Source organism: Periplaneta americana, chromosome 4 (genome assembly GCF_040183065.1).
Source record: "Periplaneta americana isolate PAMFEO1 chromosome 4, P.americana_PAMFEO1_priV1, whole genome shotgun sequence".
NCBI classification, from domain to species: domain Eukaryota; kingdom Metazoa; phylum Arthropoda; class Insecta; order Blattodea; family Blattidae; genus Periplaneta; species Periplaneta americana.
The window spans coordinates 102,652,070-102,677,563 of NC_091120.1; positions in this window are offsets into that span (position 1 = coordinate 102,652,070).

Below are 25,494 nucleotides of genomic sequence, written 5' to 3' on the forward strand. Positions count from 1 at the left end.
AACTAACATCTGTCCATTCTTATTATTATCATTAATTTCTCTAAATAGATTTACAAAACCTCTAATGGCAATTACATTAATATTCTCATTATAGAAATATAGAGAGAGAGCTATATATTTTTATTTTTTTTTCTTCCTGTAACATAGTCCTAGTAAGCTTATATTAAATTAATTTTCATCATTTTACTAGCTATCTCAAATATTAAATTAATTATAATTGATTGAATTAAATTAGCTCATAAATTAAGTTACTACTTTACCTTATAGGTATATCTAAATTTAAATAAATATGTAGTCTACTAGTCGTTAAAACTGAAGAATATTGCTGGAGAACCTTTTAAGTGTAGTGTAAATATTTATAATATAAATATGTATTGTATTGATTAAGGCTGGTTGAGTGGAAGAGAAGGCCTTATGGCCTTAACTCTGGCAGCGAAAATAAAACATTATTATTATTATTATTATTATTATTATTATTATTATTATTATTATTATTATTATTATTATAGTTTAATGAAGATTGACATATCATTTAATTTTAATGTGTGTACTTTGTGTTACTTGCTATATGTTTCCATTGAATTATGGTAATAACGTAATTTTAACCCTTGTTTTCAACGGTTTTAGTAAATGGCGCTTGGCCCACTATGGTTCTGAACCCTTCAATTGACGTGAAAGTTAGCTGGATACTAGTCTACAGTAAATTGTGTCAACTGAGAGGCCTTTGAAGAATCAGGTAATAATTCGGAATTTATGAAAAATATGTAAGGAAATGAAAGAGAAGGTGAAATATATAAAATAGCTAATAATTTAAGTCAATTGCAAATTTCGAACCAAGGTCCACGAAATAATAGGGTAACTCTCTTGCATGGGTCTTCAGAGGGGCGTTCCTGATTATACGTCAGCAAGACACAAGGATAGTTCGTGATAATAAATTACAAATATAAGACAATTCATACGAACTCAGCTTAAGGAAATACTAGTATTTCGTGCCCTTTGTTGCTGAAGTTTAAGAGTTGTTCCCACTCTAACAGTCAATTATAAAACACATTAAATCTACAAATTCTGTCTATATAGCTTACTTACGAAAACATTGTCATCCGTTGGGCTTCGGTTGATCTCTCTGTGGCTTATATTTCTATCTAATATAGATTTGGCTAGAAAGTTAAGAAGCGTATAATGTTGTTTCCTTTGTGAATGCTTTGCATTATATTGTGAGAGATGATAAATGCAGATATCACAAGGATTATTATTCTCGTGGGGATATAATGAAGCATTATGACTTACAGTAAAGCATCATCATATTCGTTTCTTTCTATGTACAAAAATGACCACGATAAGAGAAAATAAACAATTTCTTATTACAAGCGGTAAAGAGCTGCTTCATGAAGTTGCTTGGAAGTCGCGGTCATGAGTTAAAATCCTGCGTTGTCAATTAATATTTTGACTTAAAGCAGCCGCCTCGGTGTTCTATTGGCTAGAGCGCGGGACTTATAATACTGTGGACCCAGGTTCGACTCCTGGCGTACCTGCGGTTTGAAATTAGTTTTGGACAAACCAGTGTTTAGGTAACAGAGGTTTCGCGAGAGCTCCGGTTTTCCTGTGGCATTCTGACAAAATAAATCTCGATCATCATCTCTTCTAATCGCGGGTGTAGCGTAGACCAGTCTCCTATGGCGCACTCTGGACAAAGACTCTGTTGGTAAATAGGTCTACACAAATGGCTTCATTAAGCTTAAATGGCGAATATGCAAGTACTCGCCATTAGTTTAAAACATGACTTACAGAAAGTAATTTCCAACGTCACAAGGATTATGCTGTCATATTGAATCTTAATTGTAGAATAAATGTAAAATGAATTGTAGACAGTATAATATAAATATTTCTAACAAAATTGTCAGGACAGGGAAGGAGAAAGAGAGAAACGGGTGAGACAAACAACCCATATTTTCCGATGCCTTGTTTAGGAGCTAAGCAACCTAAAAAAAACAGGTTTTAGTGACATTAACAATTATGAAATGAATTATTTTTCAAGTATGTTTGCTGACAAGTTACAGGTGTTCAAAGTGTCTACCCTGAACCTGATTACATTCATTATACCGTCTTAGCAGTGGTTATCGACCTGTGTCGAGTGTGATCAAAAGCAGCTAATACTCGCATAGTCGGTTCCTCTCTGGTGTCAATTCGAGTGGTGTATTACTTCACATGTTCCCCAAGAAAATAAGGGTGTGAAGTCGGGTGATCACTCTGGCCACGCAAAAGTTCCGGCTCTCCCTATTCATTGCTCCCCGTAGATGTTGTTCAGATGTGCTCGTACAACCAGGATGAAGTGCGATGAGACGTTATGTTGAATCATATGTCCGCTCACATCGTGAAGGGTAAATCTTCCATGAGCAGTGGAAGCGTGTTCCGAAGAACGCTTCATACAAACGGGGCAGCAAAATTACAGGACACTTGTAACCTGTCCGCAAGAGTACTTGAAGAAATAATCATTCTTTTCATAATTAACTGTAAATGCCACTAAAACCTGTCTTTTTTTTCGATGTCGCGTAGCCCCTACACGAGACATCGAAGAACATGGATTGTTTTACGAAAAATGATCTTCATTTCGAGATCTATCGATCCCCAGAGTTTGTTGCAGAGGTCCTGTATCACCCTGTATACATTTATATTATGACCCTTGTTTCCAGTCACGGTGTACGTAGTGGGTAAAGTACGTGCCATGTAGCATGGCAGCTATGGTCACTAATAATTAAGTGAATTTGTCTTTCCTATTTGCCACTTGTAACGCTTGTTTTACGTAACATTCAAACAGCCGTTTCTCCACACCCACTTAAAATTGGACACATGTATGTATGGACTTTTTACTCAGAATAATTCATACTACCATCACCTAAAATATTTACTATTATTACTGAATCACCCTGTATATTCATTATCAGCTAAATCTGACACATTGCATAGTTTGAATCGTAACTTGTAACATGTTCAGAGTAGTGAGTGCTGTGATCTTGGACTGTAAGCACTTTAAGAAAATGTGCTCAATTATGTGCTTTATCCATTATAAAAATATTTACTCTCACATATACACTGTTCCATTTAGAACATTAGGATCAACGAATTCACTTCCAGATTTTTGTTTTGTTTTGTTTTTTTTACAGTAGAAGTATTAAGCGAAATTTCTTATTCTTTATGAGACAAAACTCTACAATGATTGCATTAATGTTAACTCTGTATAAGCCGTTCAGTGTGAAATTACTGAACTAGATTTAGAGTAAGTTATGCTTATATTGCGATTTAAGTAATAAATTAGGCGTTTCCTGGAAAAACAACTTAACTTACGTTACATCGTTTATCCGTTTCCAACATATGCTGAATCCTTAATAACAGACCTTCTTGTTGACAAAATATGATTTCTCTCCAACAAACACACCGCCACTCTAGAAACGTTTGAATGAATGAATGAATGAATGAATGAATGAATGAATGAATGAATGAATGAATGAATGAATGAATGAATGAATGAATGAATGAATGAATGAATGAATGAATGAATGGATGAATGAACTCATTTGTGTCCAATGAAAGGCTAGGGCCTCCTGCGACGGGAGGGGGGCTCGTTCTATTAACTCACGCAGTGAGCTGTTCCACTTGAGAAGGGTAGTTATACCTGAGCCTGATTACTGAGTTTATACAGTCGGTTTTCACAGCTTTTTGTGCTTTTTAGTTGATGTCCTAATTCACTCCACCCGTTTGTCTCGGGCAACGCTAGACCAGTGCACTCCTTACGAGATCTAAAATATTTAATGCTTTGTACCTCAGAGTCAAGATTTTGCAGTTATTGTTCCTGGGAACGTCTCAATTGCAATAATATTACCTATTATCATCATCGTCGCCGTCATTATTATAACAAAGAAGGCAGGTAAATCCCTATCGCTAAGATCATTGTAGTGAATTATGCCTGTTAACGCTAATCGCCGCACCTGCTATGCTGATTCTCATCCACACTGACTTACTGTCCTAAGGTAGACTGTATATCCAGGTTCCATATAGAGAACCCCATACGTTCATTTACCAGCTCCCTTCTGAGGTCACCAAAGAAAATCTCAGGCCTGGCTTGGTTTTCGACTGCCGGATCCGCAGCAGATCCTAGCACAGGTATATTTGGCTCATTTTTCTTCTATATAATTTGCGATAATTGTCCAAGTCCGACAATTGGCCTGGGTGCAATCTATGTGTCCGATGCTAACAGGTGGGCACCCTGCCTCAGCTCTGACTGTCAGGTACGAGTTGCCTGATAAGCTACAGGACTTGGAACCACGAGGTACTTAAGTCACTTTTTCTGTGAAATTGAGACATTGCGTTCAATGTGTTCTCCAAAGCCTAATTTATTGTTACATAGCAAGTACAAGTTGAAAATGATGTAGAAGAAAAGAATGAGGTAAGTCATCTTAGAACCTAACAAAATGAGGTAAGTCAATGCAATGGTTTCTGTCATGAGGTTTTATTAATTCCTTGTTATGGAGTACACCTGTAACAATGAACTAGTAGCATTGTTGGTAATCCTGCTAACTGAATATCGTTGTTGATAATGCTGGAATTTTGTGGGACCATGTCAGGCTAATTTAGTCTGAAACATTAGTTTATCAGAGTCAGAAGGAGAAAGTACCGACACACCTAAGAAGAAAGAGGAAATAATACGGAAGAATTGAGAATGTAAGCAAGAAATTTAGAGTACAGAGCCATGGACCAGGCGAAGATTGCTAGTGTAAAAAGTATGAGTATTACAGAAGATGAAAGATTTGCTTTAATAAAAGATTTCAACCTATTGCAATCATGGGATGAACGAAGTTCTCTTACGGGGTTAATAACTGTGTTGCACATTGAAAAGTGGCGTACACGTAAATGTGAAGATGAAGGTAATTTGCGTGACTCTTCTTTCTATAATGAAGTTCGCAAAAAAGGGATGATCTAACTCAATAGTGGGCATTCCTGCGGCATTGCTGCAGTGACGTCAGACCTCAGCGAAGCATCAAACTTATCCCCTACCTTCCCCTTCCCCCATTCCATGAAAATACTGCGCGTGTACGTGGCGGATTATACTGGATTGCTGTACTTCGGAGCTTCATTAGTGATACAATGTCTTTCACAGAATCATATGAATCGAGAGGATATCACACTTACAAGAAAGGGGTTCTTTTTCATTTCTCATGTTTGGGATTAGTTACAAATATTCAGGACTCGAACTTAAACATGTACATTTTTAAAATAGATCACCTGTTATACGAGTTCAAAGAACAAAGATTGTGATTTTCAAAGGATGGAGAAAGATTTCAATATTTTTGCCACTCCTTTTCATGTTTAAATTGAAAATGTTATCCCAGAATTGTAGTTGGAGGTACTGGATTTGCAGAATGATGGCTTCTTGAAAGCAGAATGTGAAGGGCTAAATTTTTTTAAAAGATGTCCAGTACTACATATCAACTGCTTAGACAGTTTGCTTCAAAAATAATGAGTACCGTCATTTCCCATAACTATGGTCCTGGAACATAACTATTGTCCACGATTCAAATTTTATACTCCATAACGTAGTACCTCGTTTATCTATATTTTTGCTGTACTGTAGTTTGAATTCAAGTCACTGCAGCTATATACGAACGGTCTATGTTACTTCTACAATGATCTTTGAATGGTTGTATCGTGGACCATAGTTGTGTTCCAGGACCATAGTTATGGGAAATGACGGTATGTATTCATCAACCTACCAGTGCGAACAGCTGTTTTCTAAAATGAAATTTAGGCTATAAAGTCCAGCCACAGATCCCGCTTAAGCGATGCTCATCTCCTTGCGCAACTGAAAATAGCATGCACAGACATAAATCGCAATTTCGAAGAAATTGCTTTCAAAATGATTAATTAAATATCACGTGAATAGACTATTCTAATTACATATGGTAGGTAGGAGTGTAGTGGCGCAACTGTCTGTAAATCCGTCACTGCACTGTAAAGTGCAACCCCTCCCACAGTATGTAGTTGCCATTTAAATCCTGTCTTGTGGGTTGCGTTCATTTTGCCCACCACTGATCTGAAGAAATTGCAATGTACTCGTAATGGGCGTAAGAACTAATCTCAGTAGATTATTAAATTAAAATATTAAGAGACCGAAGAATATTATTAATTTTATAAATGAATCTAATTTTATGTCTTTCATATTTACTACCTATTTCGAAAGAGAAATCTAATCTCAACAAAATAGCTCGTTCTCGTAAGCCTTCCAACAAAGGAGAGTTTTATAAAAGCGTAATGATCAAGGTGGCTGAAATAATTTGTCTAATGAAAGTCGTTTATTAATTTTGAAAAACTGCGCATTTATTGACTAAATATCCAGAAGAAAATTCAGGAAATTTCTGATTGTGTTCATTGAGGAATATTAAAAAAAAAAACAAGAAAATTTGTATATATTTTTTATTGGTTTTTGATGACAGTAGTGACATTACTGATACAGCAAAACTTGCTATTTTTATTCGCGGGTTTGATGAAGAAGTCAATGTTAGTGCACGGACCACCACTGGTTGTAGTTTTCATGCCATTTACCTCTCCCCCGTCTCCTTACTTCTTAGACTGTCTCTCGCGTGTAATCATTGCCGTTCCAGTATTGGTCACCGCTGGTATACAGTAAATATAAATTTCTTCTCATTAATATAAATTCAAGATAGGCCTACATTAATTAATTGATGTTTACCGTGACATAGTCAGGACTCTTATTCTAGATGGTGATACATTATATATATATATATAATGTTGCAACACATTTTTAAGAAATCTATTAGGTAAATGTAATTGTAAATGTTTTATTCTCTATCAATACAAGACTTTATTTTTTAATATTTTTTACACATACTATATCCAAGTAAACAATTTAGCCTTATTTCTTTATGTGACATTCATAAACATCAATAGAAATATTCGTATTCAATAAATTTGCTATTAATAATATCTAATAACTGAAAAGTACTATTTATATTACTTGTAAGAATCACGTATTTAAAGACAGTCATGAGTATATTACATAGAATGAAACAAAGTGATACAAGATTATATTAACAATATACAATAATGCAATAGAAGATATTGGAATTGAGATATGCTAAGGCCGGTTCTTAAAATTGTATTACTGTATGTATTCAAATTAAATACCATTCATACAAACACGTAAATGTAAGTGTACTCTTAAATTACGTAACATTCCTTTGTGAAATGTTGGTATGTTAAATAATTTTATATTAAATTTATTTATATTAATAATTTTCTTCTCTATTAAAGAACATAATAAAGTAATTATTTTAAATATATTGTGGACCTTGTTAGCTCATAACTAGAGTCATACCTTTGGTTACTTTGAGTACAAGTAAAGTGCATAATGGATCATACTATCTTCGCCCTACGAGTCATACCTGTTCAAGTCTATAATGTGCCGCCTACCATCTGCTTATTCGTGTGTCTTTCGGATTAAGTACTTAACAATGAGAATAGTTCTCATATACAAAATATATTGTCATGTGAATTTAATAACGAACTAAATATTTATTTAAACTTTATGGGCAACATAAGATTATTCTCACTATAAGTAAAACGCATCTAGATTCTAGAAACTTAATATTTCATTAATACATTTTTCTTGCAAAATTTAAAACCAATGCTCATTACTTTTCTCGAATTTACATAATTCTTAATACTAAATTGAACTTTTTAAAAGAAATAGAATTATTTTATCAAAGCGAAAATGAGTTTAGAATAAATAAAATATGACAAGTTATTGAAACGATTGAAATGAATATTTGCAACTGAAAATGAGTTAACATTGAAATACATAAAATATATGTCAGCCCTGATGTTTCAACTTTGATACATTTAAAAATGTTTGTAGTTTGTCTCCATGTTTTAGCGTCTCTAATGACAGAATGTAGAAATTTATTATGAATACTTACTTTACATGTGAACATTGTAACTAGACACAACTTATCTATGTACAAATAAATATTTTCATGGTTTCCCTCAGTCACAAAGCAAATATCGGATTGGAAATTTACATAGGCCTCGCATGATTCATCATCGCCTCAATCACCAATATCAGAAACACTAATCAAAATCTAAAATCTGTTACATGAACACAAGTCATCTTCAACACACAATAGAAACAGGCACTGAAAAATAGTAAAAATGGTCTAGTGATATTACCCACTGATCCTAAACACACGATATGACCACATGTTAATGATAAAAGATAACTTAATTAAAATACCGTCTCAAAACACATCTTGGTCCCGTGGACACCTTCACCTGCGGACCCCAAGGTATAGCATCTATTTGGAATTTTTTTTTACTCACATGAAGAATATGGCCAAACACAGTATATTAGTATCGCTATTGTATTGTATTGTATTTATAAAATTCCATGGTATTCATACATTGCTTACAGCTAGAATATGGTACAAGTCAAAAAACTTAATACTATTATAAAGTCTATATTTATAGTCACAGTCTAGATGAAATATATTCAGACGAGATTTAAAATATAGTCTACTAGTACAACACAAAGTTTTAGTATCAATTTCATGAAGTATTATTGAATGTCATGAATTCACCTACAGCATAGAAGGCGTGAGAAATTAGGTACTTCTTTAATTTGGCCCTAAATAATTTTATGTTTTGAGTTTCATTTTTTATATCGATAGGGAGGCTATTAAAAATTTTTACTGCCATATAACGCACTCCTTTTTGATAGCACGATAGACTTGCTGATGGAGTATGAAAGTCATTTTTTGACGTGTATTTATGCTATGAACTGTTGAATTAGTTACAAAGTTTTCACGATTACATACGAGGAAGATTATTAATGAAAAGATATACTGACAAGCCATGGGCATTATTTGGAGTTTTTTTGAGAATAGTCCTACACGATTCCCTAGATTTGGCACCTACTATTATCCTAATTACTCTTTTTTGTAATAGGAATATACTGTTACTATCTGTGGAATTTCCCCAGAATATTATTCCAAAACTCATTATACTACATTACACATAACACATAACACATAACACTTTTTACCTTAAATAAAATATCCTCATCCACACCTTCATATTAATTCAGACTATACGTATTAATATTAGAAACTAGAAAACAGATATACCATACCAGTAGATACTACTACTACTACTACTACTACTACTACTACTACTACTACTACTACTACTACTACTACTACTACTACTACTACTACTACTGCTACTGTTACTGCTGCTGCTGCTGCTAACATTATAATGTTTCTTAGGAACTCATAACTCATTTTCATGGCAAATAATAGGTTTTACAAATGGTCTGGCTATAATAGTGCATCGTTTTGTTGAATATATACTTAAAATTAACATAACAGTTATAACTTTGGTTAGTAAATGAATTATTTGCAGTTCTTTGTTATACAACTAATTATTGTCGAAAATACTAGACTACCAAGTCGATAAATAAAGTACGACCTTCATATCTGTATGTTTGCTTTTGTCGGTACATTGTAATAATTTTGTAATAAGATCGATTTTCAAGTAGTCAATATGCATACGTACTGACATCTGTATTTTTGCAGAATAGATAATATTATCTATTCAGTGCGATGTCAATCTCTCAATATCCTTGGCTGAAGTATATATTTTGCTTCTATTTCGACTTTGCAATATGCACAACGAGCGAGCTCACATATTAGTTAAAGTCAACCCCATGACAGACCAAATCGGCCCAGAGGGTGGCGAGAGGTTAAGGCTCCCACCTTTACAGACAATCAGTATTTAATGACAGTAGTGATGTCAATACTACGTGCCTGCCACCTGTACCCCCAAGAAAATGCCCCTGGTACTCATTTCTTTTAGAGTCTGAGTAGACCCCAAGGGCACAGTGCGACTGGAAGGATTAAATCATTGAAAAATTCATGACCCCATCGGGAATTGAACCCGAGACTTTCCGGCGTGCAGCGTTACACCTTAACCGCGACGGTACCGTGCGCCCTTCACATATTAGGGTATAGGCAAACTTTTGTTATACCAATTCCTAGAACTGTTTTCTTCAAGAACTCTACATGGTTTATTATATGTGTAATACTTACAACTCTCTGTCTTTAAACTGTGGTTCTCAATTGGATTTCAGTTTAACAGTTAAAAACTTTCTTACAATGTTCAAAGGAATTGTATTTCCTTAGATATTTAAATTATGAATAAATGTATTATAATGTTCTTTTTACTCTAGTTTTGAAATAATTTTGCATTATTATATTGATATTTGGCACTATATTAACTGCAATATTATATTCTAGCATCCATTATGTATTTTGTACATGTATCAACGTAAGCTACCTATATTGGAAGCTTGCTTCCGTTGGTGGTGGATTTAAAATAAAATAAAATTTATTTATTTATTTATGTATTTATTTATTTATTTATTCTGGTGTAGTTAAGGCCATCAGGCCTTCTCTTCCAAAACACCAGGAATACAAATACAATAATAGAAATAAACAGTAGAAAATACACTATATACAAAATAAAGTTGGTTGCTTGACGGTTGTCAGCCCACTTTGAGGTCTGTGGATATAGAGGGAAAAATTGGATCGGTGTCGGTTAGAGTTCGCGAGTAGCTCAGTGGTAGAGCGTTGGTACGTTAAACCAAAGGTCCCCGGTTCGATACCCGGCTCCGGAACAATTTTTACCTCGAAATTATTCAAATCAGCTTTACAGGGAGTTATACCTGAAAATCTTGATTTGCATAATACACGTCACTGTTCGTTAACAGAAAACCACAATTTAAGTCACACGGAGTTATTGTGCACTCGAAGTTGGTTGCTTGACTGTTGTCAGCCCACTTTGAGGTCTGTGGATATAGAGGGAAAAATTGGATCGGTGTCGGTTAGAGTTCCCGAGTAGCTCAGTGGTAGAGCGTTGGTACGTTAAACCAAAGGTCCCGGGTTCGATACCCGGCTCCGGAACAATTTTTCCCTCGAAATTATTCAAATCAGCTTTACAGGGAGTTATACCTGAAAATATTGATTTGCAAAGTTACAAAAGTAATAAAGAGAGAGGGGAAAAAACACTATAAACAAAGTAAAGCCACACAAAAATATACAGAGGTTGCAGTCACACAAACTTTTAATGAGTGATTAAGTATCATAAATAATTGTATCCTAACTAATTAACACAAACAAAAAACTTGCAATTTTAATCTAGATTAAAAATGAAAAAGAAAAAAAAAACACAAATCAATACTTTTAGCAATACCTAAAAGCATTAACTAAGACAAAATTTTTCAATTTAATTTTGAATTGTGATAAAGTCCGGCAGTCCCTGACGTCATTAGGTAACGAATTCCAGAGGCGAAGTATTTCTACAGTATAGGAAGATGAGTATAAAGACGTTCTATGATGAGGGATAGAAGGAAGTGCTTGATGCCGGTTTCGAAGAGTTGTAAGAAATTGAAAGCGCGATAACAGATAATTCGGAGTAGAAATATGCATGATTCTAAACAGAAGAGACAGTGAATGTATTTTTCTTCGTTCCTTCAGACGCACCCATGAAAGTAACTGGAGGGAAAGTGTTATATGGTCAAATTTACGAGTATTGCAGATGAATCGTACGCACGCATTATGAACATGTTGTAATCTCTCAGCTAAGAGTGAACTTACATTAGTCAGCAAGGAATCACAATAATCAAAATGGGGCATTACAAGCCTCTGAATAAGATTCTTTTTTAGACTAAGTGGTAGAAATTCATTCATATGGAACAAGGAGTGAAGTTGAGAAAATATTTTTTTGCAAATGTGTGTTACGTGACTGTTCCAATTTAGGTCGCTATCCATAAAAGTGCCAAGATTTTTAACTGTGTCACAGTATTTAACAATAATCCCATTCAATATTATATGTGGTATAGTACTACTATCAAGAATGCTTCGTAGACGACTATGTCCCATTACGATTGCTTGCGATTTCTCTGGATTTAACCTTATTCCAAATGTGTGTGCCCACATATATATGTACATATAAAATATCATAATTTCACATAGGTTATAATATGGCATACCAACAATACATATCAAATATAGTGTGAATTGCAATCAAATTATGATTTTATAACACACATCAGAAAGAATCTCACTGAGAAATAGGAAAACACTGAAAAAATAGCCAAATATTAAAATATAGAACGCCACCTTTAAGTGACTCATAGAGAACACAAAGTACAAATTTTCATTTTTGTATCGTTCATCCTTCTCAGATTTAGATAAATTTGCCACTGTTTTGATTCGCGCCTGCAAAAGTAATCTAGAGTGATAACACTCTATTAACCCGGATTCAATGGAGCGTCGAAAAAGCAGATTAAATCTGTCTCGTAGAGGATTTCCCTTTCGTATGTACATAACTAACGAAGACATAACTATATTTTCATCGAGTGAGCATGCCATGTGTCTTCCTGGAGCCATGGATATAAATTTGTGCGTCATATACTGTACATAAGAGTCAGACCCAATCATAACAATGTCATTGCCGATTATCAAGCGTTGCACACATTTATCGTGATCTGAACAATCCACACGAGACGTCTTGACATCTAAGAGATCATAATTGTCTGTGGCCTTGAGAATCATCTCTAATTCTTCATTGTAGCCGTACAGTATTCCGGACGTCTGTAGCTCATCAAATGTTGCAATCTGATGACCCATTCCTGGTTCAACTAAAAAACTAACGAGAAATGCTTGAAAAATTTGATTTATAATAAAGCAGTACCAGATGAAAATCAATAATAGAAATCGAATTCTGATAGTTTTGGGCATTTCTATGACACACACACCCACATTGACAGCCCAGATATTATACATGCAGTTTAACAGAATTTTGTATTGTCTCGATTCTTTTTTAGTACATCTATTATCACGATTACTTATATACCAAGTCACCACGGCCATGAAGAATAGAAGTAGACATAAAATGCACCAAACAGGTACAGTGAAGATTGTCAAAAACTTTTCCATTCTAGGTACTGGTGAAGCACATGGGACATACCATTTTATCATGCTTTGATCATGTGGGTATGTATGATCAATGAATCCTACTGACATTACAACTAACGGGCAGTATCCGACTACTATATCACTAATACCAAAGTACAAATCTTTGAATAAACTCATTCTTCCTTTCAATTTGGATTTATGGCGAGGTGGCTCACGATATATAATTGTAAAGTTCATAAGCTCACTAGAGATTAGCAGTAATTCTATTTCTTTTCCGCCATATTTATAGAATTTATTACCTCCATTCTCGTAGGTCTCTTCGAGAAACACAAAATTCCCAAAATCTGACGCCGATACTTTCACAGGACAACCCTGAAGATTACTTGGAGTTTTATTTGGAAATAAAGATTCGTTTTTAGAGTACCCACTTCCATCAAGAATGCAATGATCTATAAAGGTGACTGATTCAACTTCGTCACATTGGCCGGATCGATAAGGAAACCAGGTGTATATACCAAATGCTTTATGATTTAGACTAACATCGTCAGAACCAGAGTTTAAACTATAATATGGTGGTATTAAAATAATGATGTCTACAATATGATCAGAGTTCCACAGTTTGTTAAATAGCTTCAAAGCAAATAATTCTGGTGACTGTAAAATATAATTCACTACTACGATGAAGTAAGCACGCTCGTTCCAAGTACTTAATATTTGTAAACTATACAACTGTTCTACTATCTTGTCAAAGACATCGAAGTCATCTTCAAATGTTGACGATGTCAATATGACGTAATACTGGATCTTTATTTCATTAGTGTAGTGTATTTCGAATTTGGGTTCGACATTAGATACAACATGAAGTGACCAATGCGAATGTTCATGGATAATCCTGATTAAGATATCGTTTAACTGACCATCATTTGCTAGCTTCTGAATGTCGGCTTGTGTGCTGTTACTTGTTGCATCGGACAGAGATAATAGTAGAGGTCCCTTCTGTGTGAAGTGCTCTTGCATGATGTTACTCAGACAGCCAACCAAATGTGAGTGTTGCAGAGAAACGTGGCTGATATCTTTATGTGGCAGATCAGCTTGTGTTATAGAAATTAGTGCCAAGATGTGGATGAATTTCATATTCCTCTCGTACCTAAATATGAACATTAAGAGGAAACAAGGAAAGATTTAGTAATATTGACTTTTATAGTTCTGCAATATTTGTTTTACTGGAATTCTGTTTCAGATTTATGATGTTCACAACCCGACAGAAGAAAATTGTTGGCACTTCTTTTTGATCTCTGCGCTTCGTTTTGTTCAACTACCCTCACTTATTCCTCTTACTGCTAATTCCACAATTTGGGACATCTGGGCGATATCTATAGCTAACCACTAGAATCCAGAATACAAAGCAGAGGTTAACTAAAAAATAAAGTACAATATGATTTGCGGAGAGAATACAAAACAATTATAAACTTAAGAATAAAGTAGAATTTGATTTCGGTTAGGAAAACAGATTTTTTGGAGAACATTATTTCCTTTTAAAGTTTAATCTCTATATTCAGACTACACTAATAAATAAAATGTTACATTTTGTGTAACCGAAATTCAACTTCATTGAAGTAATTACGTCGTATCCGTTAGAAATATTGATAATATTGGAATTTTTAATAGTAAATTAAAATGCATTGTTTTTAGCAAAAACTTTTACACAGTAGGTCTACAGGAACATAATGAATGTAAGGCAAAATAAAAAATTTGCAAGCGATTACTTTATATTAAATTGAGATTTGCGCTTTTTTATAATTGAAAATGTGTAGGCCTACTCCATTTCAAGATTGTTGTGGGGAGGGGAGCAAGTAATGTCCATTTTTAGCGATTTTATGTTATTGATTTATTAGGTTTTGTAGTATGAGCACACCATATATTTACTTAAAGAATAGATGTTGATACACGACGACATTTTACATCAGCTTTTATAATTATGCAATGTAGGCCTATGGGTGGCAACGTGGTCTAAAGAACCGTCCAATCACGAAAAGTTTTAAAGTGTAAATGTCCGTATAAGGTAACGTTAAGCATTTGATACACTGGTAAAAAAGCAGGAATGTTCAGTTATTAAAACTTGTTTTTCTCAATAATGAGTTTGGTAGCATCCTCTGTTTTCCCCGACATCCTTCTGCCAGGTTAAATAAAGCCATTTTTATTATTACGAGTATTATTATTATTACTATTATTATTATTACTATTATTATTATTATTATTATTATTATTATTATTATTATTATTATTATTCCTTTACTCTGATACAAAATTTGGAGATTTGTTTAACGTAAACCAAACGGATATACAACGAACCACCCTAAACTTCGCATTAGCATGAATCGTTGTAAAACAGCATGCCAAGACTGAAGTGTAAACATTTGTTGCCTAAGATGTGATTGGAAAAGAGATTTTCTTGCAAACATTATTTCCTTCAAAGTGTAAACTATGTTCAGACTACAGTAATAGATAAAATGAAACATTTTGTGGAACAGAAATTCGAGTTCAGTTGCCATTGAAGTGATTACATCATATCCGATAAACTCGACATTGTGAACGAGTCATTTGATACACACAAAGGAGTCCTGATGTCCAAGGAGATATCATTAATTTTAATGAGTTATTCTTTGAGATATTTCAAACAAAAGAGTTTGATACAATTTTGCTCGTTTTTTCTTCCTTCCCGAGATAACAAATGTTTTATATGAGACACTTCATAGCGTGTTTCGGGAAAGCCATTGATTTAATTCCCCACATACTCAATAAATTTAAGAGAGCAATGTATTGTGATAATAACTGATTGAAATAATTTTATTTTTGTGTTTTAAATATGCAGAAATTTTATCTGAACAAATGTAACTTTTAAAATTCCTTTTCAAAACGAAAAGTTTCATTCATTCGGATCAAATTTCTGCATATTTAAAGGCCAAAACTAAAGTTATTTTAATCATTTATTATCATAACAACAGTAGGCTATACCAGTTATAGGTTAACAACCTATAGCCCCTTGACTCTGCCGGCAAACAGCGTGATTCCATACTCATTGTGTCTATACTGATGGATGAACGTCCATTTGAAAGCTCCGTGCCTTACGTAATAGCAAATAGATAAAATATTAATTTTCGGATCAAGAAGTGAGATTAAGTTGACTCTATTTTTCCCTTTCTCTTCTCTTTATATCCGTCAATGAAAAGAAAATTTAAATATAAATTTTATAATAGGTAAGCCTAATTTAAAACTAGATACTAAATTACGTGTCGATTACAAGTAAGACAAGAGTAATGGCATTTAAAGGTATACAACCAGTCAGATGAAAAATAGTAATATCCACTAGGCGCAATGGATTATCTAGAGATTGTAAACAAGCCGCAGCCTGTTCCCTTCCCCTACGAACCAACGACATTGGGAAATAAAGTGTATGTTATCTAGCGTGACTGTTCACATTCTCCAGCTATCCACTCCGTCGAGTGTAAATCAGCAATGAGCCAATAGAATAAATTTTCTCACTTTTATTATCATGACTAGGATGTATCATATAGTCCACACCTGTGGAGTAACGGTCAGCGCGACTGGCTGCGAAACCAGGTGGCCCGGGTTCGAATCCCGGTCGGGGCAAGTTACCTGGTTGAGGTTTTTTCCGGGGTTTTCCCTCAACCCAATAGGAGGAAATGCTGGGTAACTTTCGGTGCTGGACTCCCGACTCATTTCACCGGCATTATCACCTTCATATCATTCAACCCAGATGTTGACACAGCGTCGTAAAATAACCCAATAAAATAAAAATAAATATATCATATAATGAAGACAAAAATCTCACTCAAAAATTGTACAAATTTTAACATACATGTTAGATAATTTTGACAATCAGTAGAACATAATGGAGTGAAATCATAAATTACTTTCTAGGTTTAACATTTTTAAAATCTGTGAGAACGTTACAAGAGCACGCCAATCACTACACGGTCTTTTAGAATAAACCGCACAAAATTAAACGCTCGAGTGTAAAGAGAGAAAACTCATTTTTGCATAACGTTCACCTGATAGGAGTGTTAAATTTTATGTGGAGCGAGTACAAGGAAGGTAAATAAGAATATAATATTGAGGAAATAATTGATATGATATAATTAGTACCCATAATCACTTAGTCTGTTATACAGGGTTTCTTTAAAAGAAAGAGATATTTCCAATATTTTATAAATTCAAAACTATTACTATTATCAGGAATCGAATTACACTGTTTTATAAAGTAATTCTTCAAGTTTGCTTTGGAAACTCAAAAGTGTCCAGTATATGCTCCTTGTGTCACACGGCACACATCAAGGTCAACTTCATTCTTCAATACGTAGAGCCATAGAAAGTGGGCAAGCAATTTTAGAGTCTTGGACAGCCATAAACCCGAAAGATTTACCAGAAGTGCTCTATAACTCAAAAAATTTGAGGCCAACAGAATCATAGTGATGTAAGTAATATGTGAGATTTTCTTTAGATATGTAACTTTGAAAGTTGGGAGATAGCATACCTTCAGTTCACGCAGTAAACTTTCTGCCCAACATAATGTAAGTAGGTGATGGAGCTCATTTATATCACTCTGTCTCTCAGTAAACACAACATGTAAGTATATGAAGGGTTCAGAACCATAGTGGGCCAAGCGTCATTTATTAAAACCGTAGAAAATAAAGGGTTAAAATGAAGTTATTACCATAATTCAATGGAAACATATAGCAAGTAATATAAAGTATATACATCAAAACTAAATGATATATCAATATTCATTAAAATATGGTATTCACTCAGCTTTAATAATAATAATAATAATAATAATAATAATAATAATAATAATAATAATAATAATAATAATAATAATAATAATAATAATGCCTTTATTTAACCTGGCAGAGTTAAGGCCGTAAGGCCTTCTCTTACACTCAACCAGGATTAAAACTTGCTTACATAGTTGAACATACAACTGGATTGGAATTAAGTAATTACATACTGATACAATTTAGGTACATAATGAGATCAAAAGAGGTAGTTACATAAAAATTTACCTCGTAAAATAAAAATAAACGTAGTGGAATACATATTAATATTGTTAGAATCAAATACGAAACACATAAAAACAGAAGCCAATAATTCAATAACAAATGTACACAGTAAAACTAAAAATAAACACATTAGTATACATATTAGTACTAGATTACAAGTAAGTAGGATTCACATAATTAAACCAGAAACCGACAATTTAATAAAATGTATATAAAAATAGATTAAGTTAATAATAAAAAAACAACACAGTGGGATACATTTTGGCGTTAAGTGGTAAATAAACACGATTTACGTGATTACACAATAAAAACAAGAAAAATAAATAAAAATAAATACAGTGGAACACATTCCATTAAATATTTGCAACGCGTTATATCTGGCAACTCATCATAACCCTTACTTCCTCAATTTTTAATAAATGGCGCGTGGCCCACTATGGCTCTGAACCCTCCAATTATGTCGGTGCACTTTTCTCAATTTCGTAAATTTGTTACTTCTATCACTATGGTTCTAAGAGCCTCAATTTTATCTCTTGCTGCGTCAATGCCTTAAACGCTAGGTCCTGACCTTCCCTTCAGACGGCCCGGGTTCGATCTCCGGGTAGGACATGATGGAATTTATGGCGAGTAAATTAGATGTTGCAGAGGGTTTTTTTTATCGAAGTACTTCTGTTTTCTTCTACCATTCCACCAACACTCTCTGAAATCTCTTCATGTTGCATATCACTTGCAATAGTTAAACAAAGTCTGAAGTGAAGTCTTGGGGGTAATTTTCGATGGTAATACAGGAAGCGTTTAGGACTCCTAGCTCTGGAGCTTGCTTCTGTCAGAGATGAGGCAGGATAGCCTACCTGTCAGAATGGGTTTCACGAATACCAACCAGGCCACCTGTCGGTCTTGGTGTTTGAAAAAGATTGAAAAACTTTCGTTAAGTTAAAGGTTAGGACATTTGGAGCCGTTTGAGAAACGGAATGTTTGTCCGCCAAAGCCTCGTTCAGAGCTTTTTTTGTAGGTTATTTTACGACGCTTTATCAACATCTAGGTTATTTAGCGTCTGAATGAGATGAAGGTGATAACGTCGGTGAAATTAGTCCGGGGTCCAGCACCGAAAGTTATCCAGCATTTGTTCACATTGGGTTGAGGGAAAACCTCGGAGAAAACCTCAACCAGGTAACTTGCCCCGACAGGGAATCGAACCCGGGCCACCTAGTTTCACGGCCAGACGAGCTAACCGTTACTCTATAGGTGTGGACTAGTTCATAGCTACATGTACGTCATTGTAAAAGTGCTAACCCCTGCAGGTAGACAAGTTGCTTGAAATTAAAGACCCTTTTGATGCATAGCAACTTTGTCCGTGTTTGAAAACGATGGTGAAAACCTTCGTGTGATTGAAGGGCAGAACATTTGGAGCCGTTTGAGATAGAGAATGCATGTCCGCCGAGGCATGTCGGAGACACGGCCGTAAAAACAAACGTAAGTATCGCTTTGCACATATCTTGTGCATAAAATATTATATAATGTTTGTTTTGTGTTTTAAAACCAACAATTTCAATTTGAAACACATCTGAAGTATATCAGTCCGTGATTAATACAGAGTAAACAACTCACCCTGTTGCGCTCATCTCTTGTTGCCATTGCATCATTTATTGGCCTGAACAAGAAACGAGCAATGATGATGCGTTCAATGTGCACTATCAACAGACTATAACTCAGAGTAAGAGACGACGCGGACATGTTTCCTCTGCTGTAGACGTACGGGTAGTTCTATGCCTATTACAACTGAAATGTACCTAATCATCGCCTATAGTAGTGCTTGCTTGTTGTTTTCTGCACGGACACAGTAACTTACGTATCTGCAGAGGTTAGAACTTTTACAATGACTTATCTCTGGGAGAAGGCTCCGGCGGACATGCATTCTCTATCTCAAACTGCTCTAAATAACTTGCCAAACCACCACACGAAGTTTTTTTTTTCTTTTTACAAATTTTTAAATAACCTGTATAGTGCGCACAATGGGTCAACGCAAGCTTTAGTGCCTCCAAAAACCAAGCTAACACGCAAACGTTCTGATGGCGGCAGATAAAAAAGTTATTTTTTTTTCCACCATGTTAATAATGTCAAAAGAAGTGCTTATACAAAGTTTGGCCACTCGACCGAAATTACAAGGGCGGTAAAAAAAGTTCGCCAGGGGTCGTTAACAGAAAAAAACACAATTTCATTGGACAAACTTATTGGAACAGACACAGCAATTTGTTGAGCTATTTTAAACATATTCCCCACCGGAACTGAGACATTTCTCTTATCATGGAATCGACAGAGAGAGGTGCAGACGCAGTCAAACGTTGATTCCAATCCCAGGCGGCTGACTTCTACGACACAAAAATTGGTCCAATAGTATGACAAATGTCTCAATTCCAGTGGGGGATATGTTGACAAATAGCGCAACAACTGCTGTATCTGTTTCAATAAATAATTCCATGTAATTGAGCTTTTTTCTATAAATGGCCCCAAGGAAAATCACTTTCTGGACGGCCTCGTAATTGCTGGTCGAGTGGCCAAAATTTGTATAGGTACTTCTTTTGACACTATTAACATGGTGGAAGAAAAAATTTAACTTTTTATCTGCCCCCATCAGAACGTTTGCTTGTATGTCAAGCCAAGCCAATTATAGCCTATCCCTTTTCTTAAGAATTCATAATAATATTCAGAGCAGAAGACACTATTAATAATATTGGTCTCACTATGCGTATCATAATATTAATGAAAATTTACTATTCTTGACCTTTTTACTGACTGATACATCTCTACATTTAGTATAATGTCGAGATTCCACTTAACAGCACATTATAATATCAGCACACAAAAGTTTTCTTATCTATTGACTCCAAAACTTGATCTTATAAGACATATTAGAAAGGATTTCACCGAGAAATAAGAGAACACTCAGTAAACAGCCAGTTATTAAAATTTGGAACGCTACTTTTAAGTGGCTCATAGAGAATACAAAATATAGATTGTTACCATAGTAGTCTCCGTCATGTTCGTGTTTGGAAAAATTTGTGGCTGCCTTGATACGAGTCTCCCACAATAATCTTGAGCGGTAATTCTCTATTAGCCCGGATTCAATGGAGCGTCGAAAAATGATATTTAATCTGTCTCGTAAAGGATTTCCTTTTTGCATGTACATAACTAACGAATACATGTGAATATTTTCATTAAGTGAACACGCAATATTTCTTTCGCCATTTTTAGATATAATTTTGTTGATCATATACTGTACATAAGAATCAATTGTTATCTTAGCAATATCATTTCTGATAATCAAGCGTTGCAAACATTTGTCCTCATCAGAACATTCCACACGAGGCGTCTTGATTTTTAAGTGATTATAATTCTCTGAGGCTATGAGAAGCATTTCTAATTCTGCACTGTGACCATACGGTATTCCGGACTTCTGTAGCTCGTCAAACGTTGTAATCTGATGACCCACTCCTGGTTCAACCAGGAAACTGACAAGAAATACCTGAAAAATTAAGTCTATAACAAAGCTGTACCAGATGAATATCAATAATAGAACACGAATTCTGATTGTTTTGGGCATTTCTATGGCAGACACACCCATATTAATAGACCAGATGTTATACATGCAATTTGACAGAATTGTATACTGTTTAGATTCTTTTTTATGGCTTCTGTCATCTTCATTGCTGATACGCCATGTTACGACCGTTATTAGAAATATAACTAACAAGCCAACGCACCAAACTGGTAGAGTAAACATCTTTAAAATCTTCTCCATTCTAGGTACGGGTAGAGCACATGGGACATACCATTTTACCATGCTTTGATCATGTGGATATGTGTAATCGAATAGTTCTGCAGGATTTACTAGCAATGGACAGAAACCAACCATGACATCACTCAAGCCAATAAACATTTCCCTGAACATAGATATTCTTGATTGAATGTTAGATATATGTTGGACAGGCTCACGATAATCAATTGTGAAGTTCATAATGTCTCTGGCGATTAGTAGCAATTCAATTTCCTCGCCGCCATATGTGTAAATTTTGTTATCTCTCTTTCTGTAGCTCTGTCTAAAAAACTCAAAGTTTCCGGATACTGTCGATACTCTGATAGGACAAGCTCCAAGATTGCTTGGGATCTTGTTTGGGAATAATGATTCATTTTTTAGAAATCTATTTCCATCTAGAATGCAACGATCCATAACGATGACTGATTCAACTGTGTCACACTGGTCTGATCGATATGGAAACCAGGTGTATATGTCAAATGCTTTGTAGTTTAGACTAGCTTCATCAGCTCCTGACTGTATGATATCATATGATGACATTAAGAGAATTATATCTACAATATGATCAGAGTTCCACACTTCGTTAAATAGCTTCAACGCAAATAATTCTGGTGACTGTAAAATACTATTCACTACCACTGTAAAGTAAGCACGCTGATTCCAAGTTTTCAATGCTTGTAAACTATAAAACTGTTCTATTACACTCTCAAAAACTTCAATATCATCTTCAAATGATGACGATGTCAATATGACGTAATACTGGATTTCAATTTCCTTTGTGTATTGCATTTCAAATTTGGGTTCTACAAACGATGCAACATAAAGCAGCCAATATGATTGTTCATGGATTATCCTGATTAAGTTATCATTTAACTCATTATCATATGCTAGCTTTTTGAGTTCTGTTTGTGTGTTGTTACTAGTTGCTTCGGGTAGAAATACTAGCAGAGGTCCCTTCTGCGTGAAGTACATCTGCAGAATGTTGCTCAGACATGCAACCAAATTTGGATGTTCTTCGGAAACATGGTTGACGCTTCTAGGTGACAGTAGAGTGGCGTTGATTATCCGAATTGCAGTCAAGATGTAGATGAATTTCATGTTCTCCTCATACCTAAACATGAAAGTCGAAAGAACATAATTAAATGGTTTCGAAGAATCGTAAGTTGAATTTTTTCTTGTTTCTGACTTCTGTTTTTATAAATATTTGACATGTGATGTATTCGTTAGTTATTTCATACTATTTTGTATCATATTTCCTGAGGTTTATGGCGGGTCTCTTCTGGCAAGTTGAAAACCAGTAAAAATTTTCATTTCATGAACTTCTCCATAAAGCCTTATTACTGCTATTATCATTGTTAACATTTTATGATTATATTCGTCTATCATAACTTTCTACAAAGCAGAAAGTCTGCTTCCTTCTCCACCAGAATTTCATTATGACCAAACAGGGATCAATCTATGTCTCTTGGATGGAATACTGACGCACTACTTGTGACCTACAAGAAGCAGCGCTGCCAACTACCTAAGAGTTCTACAGATAATTTTTCAGGTTTTCAGAGAGACGAAAGACGTAAGGTGCAGAAGATTATATTGGCGTTTCAATGTGGGATACTGAAAACAGTTCTAACATACCGAAGTAATTCTTTGTACCCTCATTGGACTGTGGGACGTTGAGACAGATCACTTTATCTCATACAAGAGTACAACACAAATTAACTTCCGGAAAATTCCGCTCGAGTTCAACTGTGGCATGTGGATCTTCCTGAGCCCATATTCTAGTTTGGGTTTACGAACACACCGGAAAACATTAAAAATCATTCCGTCATTAAAGACTATATCATCTAAACTTTTCGTGATATTCAATCTCATTAAGAATATCCGAAGCAGATTCGTAGGTATCTTTTGAGACAATTGTTTGTGCAGAGAGCATAATTATAACAAATAAATTTTAATAGGAAGTAGAAGCTATTCTTTTTCGACATCTTAGGGACTCTCGGTTTTGAAATGCCTATTTGTTAAGAACATTTACACCTGTTATCGTCAGCACTCGCTGAAATGGGTAGTGTGCATGGAGGGTAAGGAACTCTGCTCCGTCGTGCACAAGAGATAGACAGCATACCCGCCAGCAGCGACGATTGCACGCTAGGGCTGTGTCTTGTCCGCGGGTAAGGGACGCTAGCCCGAGCGTGCAGTGTTTTGATGACCGCTGTTTTACACACTAACGTCTTAGAACTAGGCACATGACTTGTAGGGATAGCTCCAGTAGATTGTCGCACAATGTGCAATAACGCAAATCTATTTGGACAAAATTAATAACTTCTCTGCATTCTAACGGGTTGTTATGAAATATTGTTCTGACCTTACAGGAAGCGCATATTTTTTGTCTACAAATTCTGACTACGTTTGTGTAAAAGGAACTACCCCTTTATAAGGTGTGGTTTTAGGCAAAAATATAACTTCTCTTTCTAGCAAATTTTTTATGAAATATTGTACGGGAGTTACAGGTAGAATAAATTTTTTGTGTACAAACTATATTTATAGTTCCATAAGAGGTAGAGTCCTGCAAAACCGGTTGAAAGCCGAACAAACTTGCAGAGCGCTACTGAACGCCTAGCTTTATAGGCAGTATGCGAAGTACATCTGCTTACGTACTGCCTCAGTATTCGGTTTAACGTGTATTCGAGTTGATCCGATCTCTCTGTGGGTGGACGGCTCTGGCGTATAAAATGAAGATCACAGTGAACCATCCAGATATTATAGAGCGGATCATCAAGAGGAACAAACAGCATGCAGCGTGAAACTACAGACGTTGTAAAGCGTAAATTGCAGAAAAGAACTTTCGGTATCCACAAATTACCAAGGTTGTAATTTTTGCTTACACTAGAAAACTGAATTATAATATTACAATAATGACACACTTAAAAATAGTAAACTCAATTAATAGTAAAACTAAAACAAAAATAACTTTATATCTTCTGAAACCTACTGCAACCAAAACTTTTAGTATGTTCACTATGACTAGAAAATTAAACGTAATATAGGTTTTCCATTCATTTAAGTGAACCTTATCGCCCCGTACAATCTGCAGGGTTATTTCACTTCTACCCTGTATATGAATAGCTACTGTTTTGGAAGAATGCATTTAGAGTTAATAATTATTTAATTTTATGTTTTGTGATTAATTGTAATTCTATTTTGAATTTATTTACTTCTTATATCTCACATTATACATTATGCTCATTTCATTTTCTACTTACTAAATTGATGGAAAGATCACCAAACAACTCTAACCTCTCTAGCAACACTTGTGAAACGAATATTGGCCATTCCATGAATAAGTGTTTCCACCGAGCGTAACTTTAGATTAGTAAAAGAGATTTATTAATACATAAACACAAGAAGTCAACTCTGATCATGTAGTCTATGATAATAACCCTAATAATAATTGAGAACATCAAATAGTTTATATTAGCATGTGTGTAATAAAATAGTTCTTTGAATGACACTTGTTTTCTCTGAAGTAGATCTTTTCTATACATAATGATTTGTTTCTAAA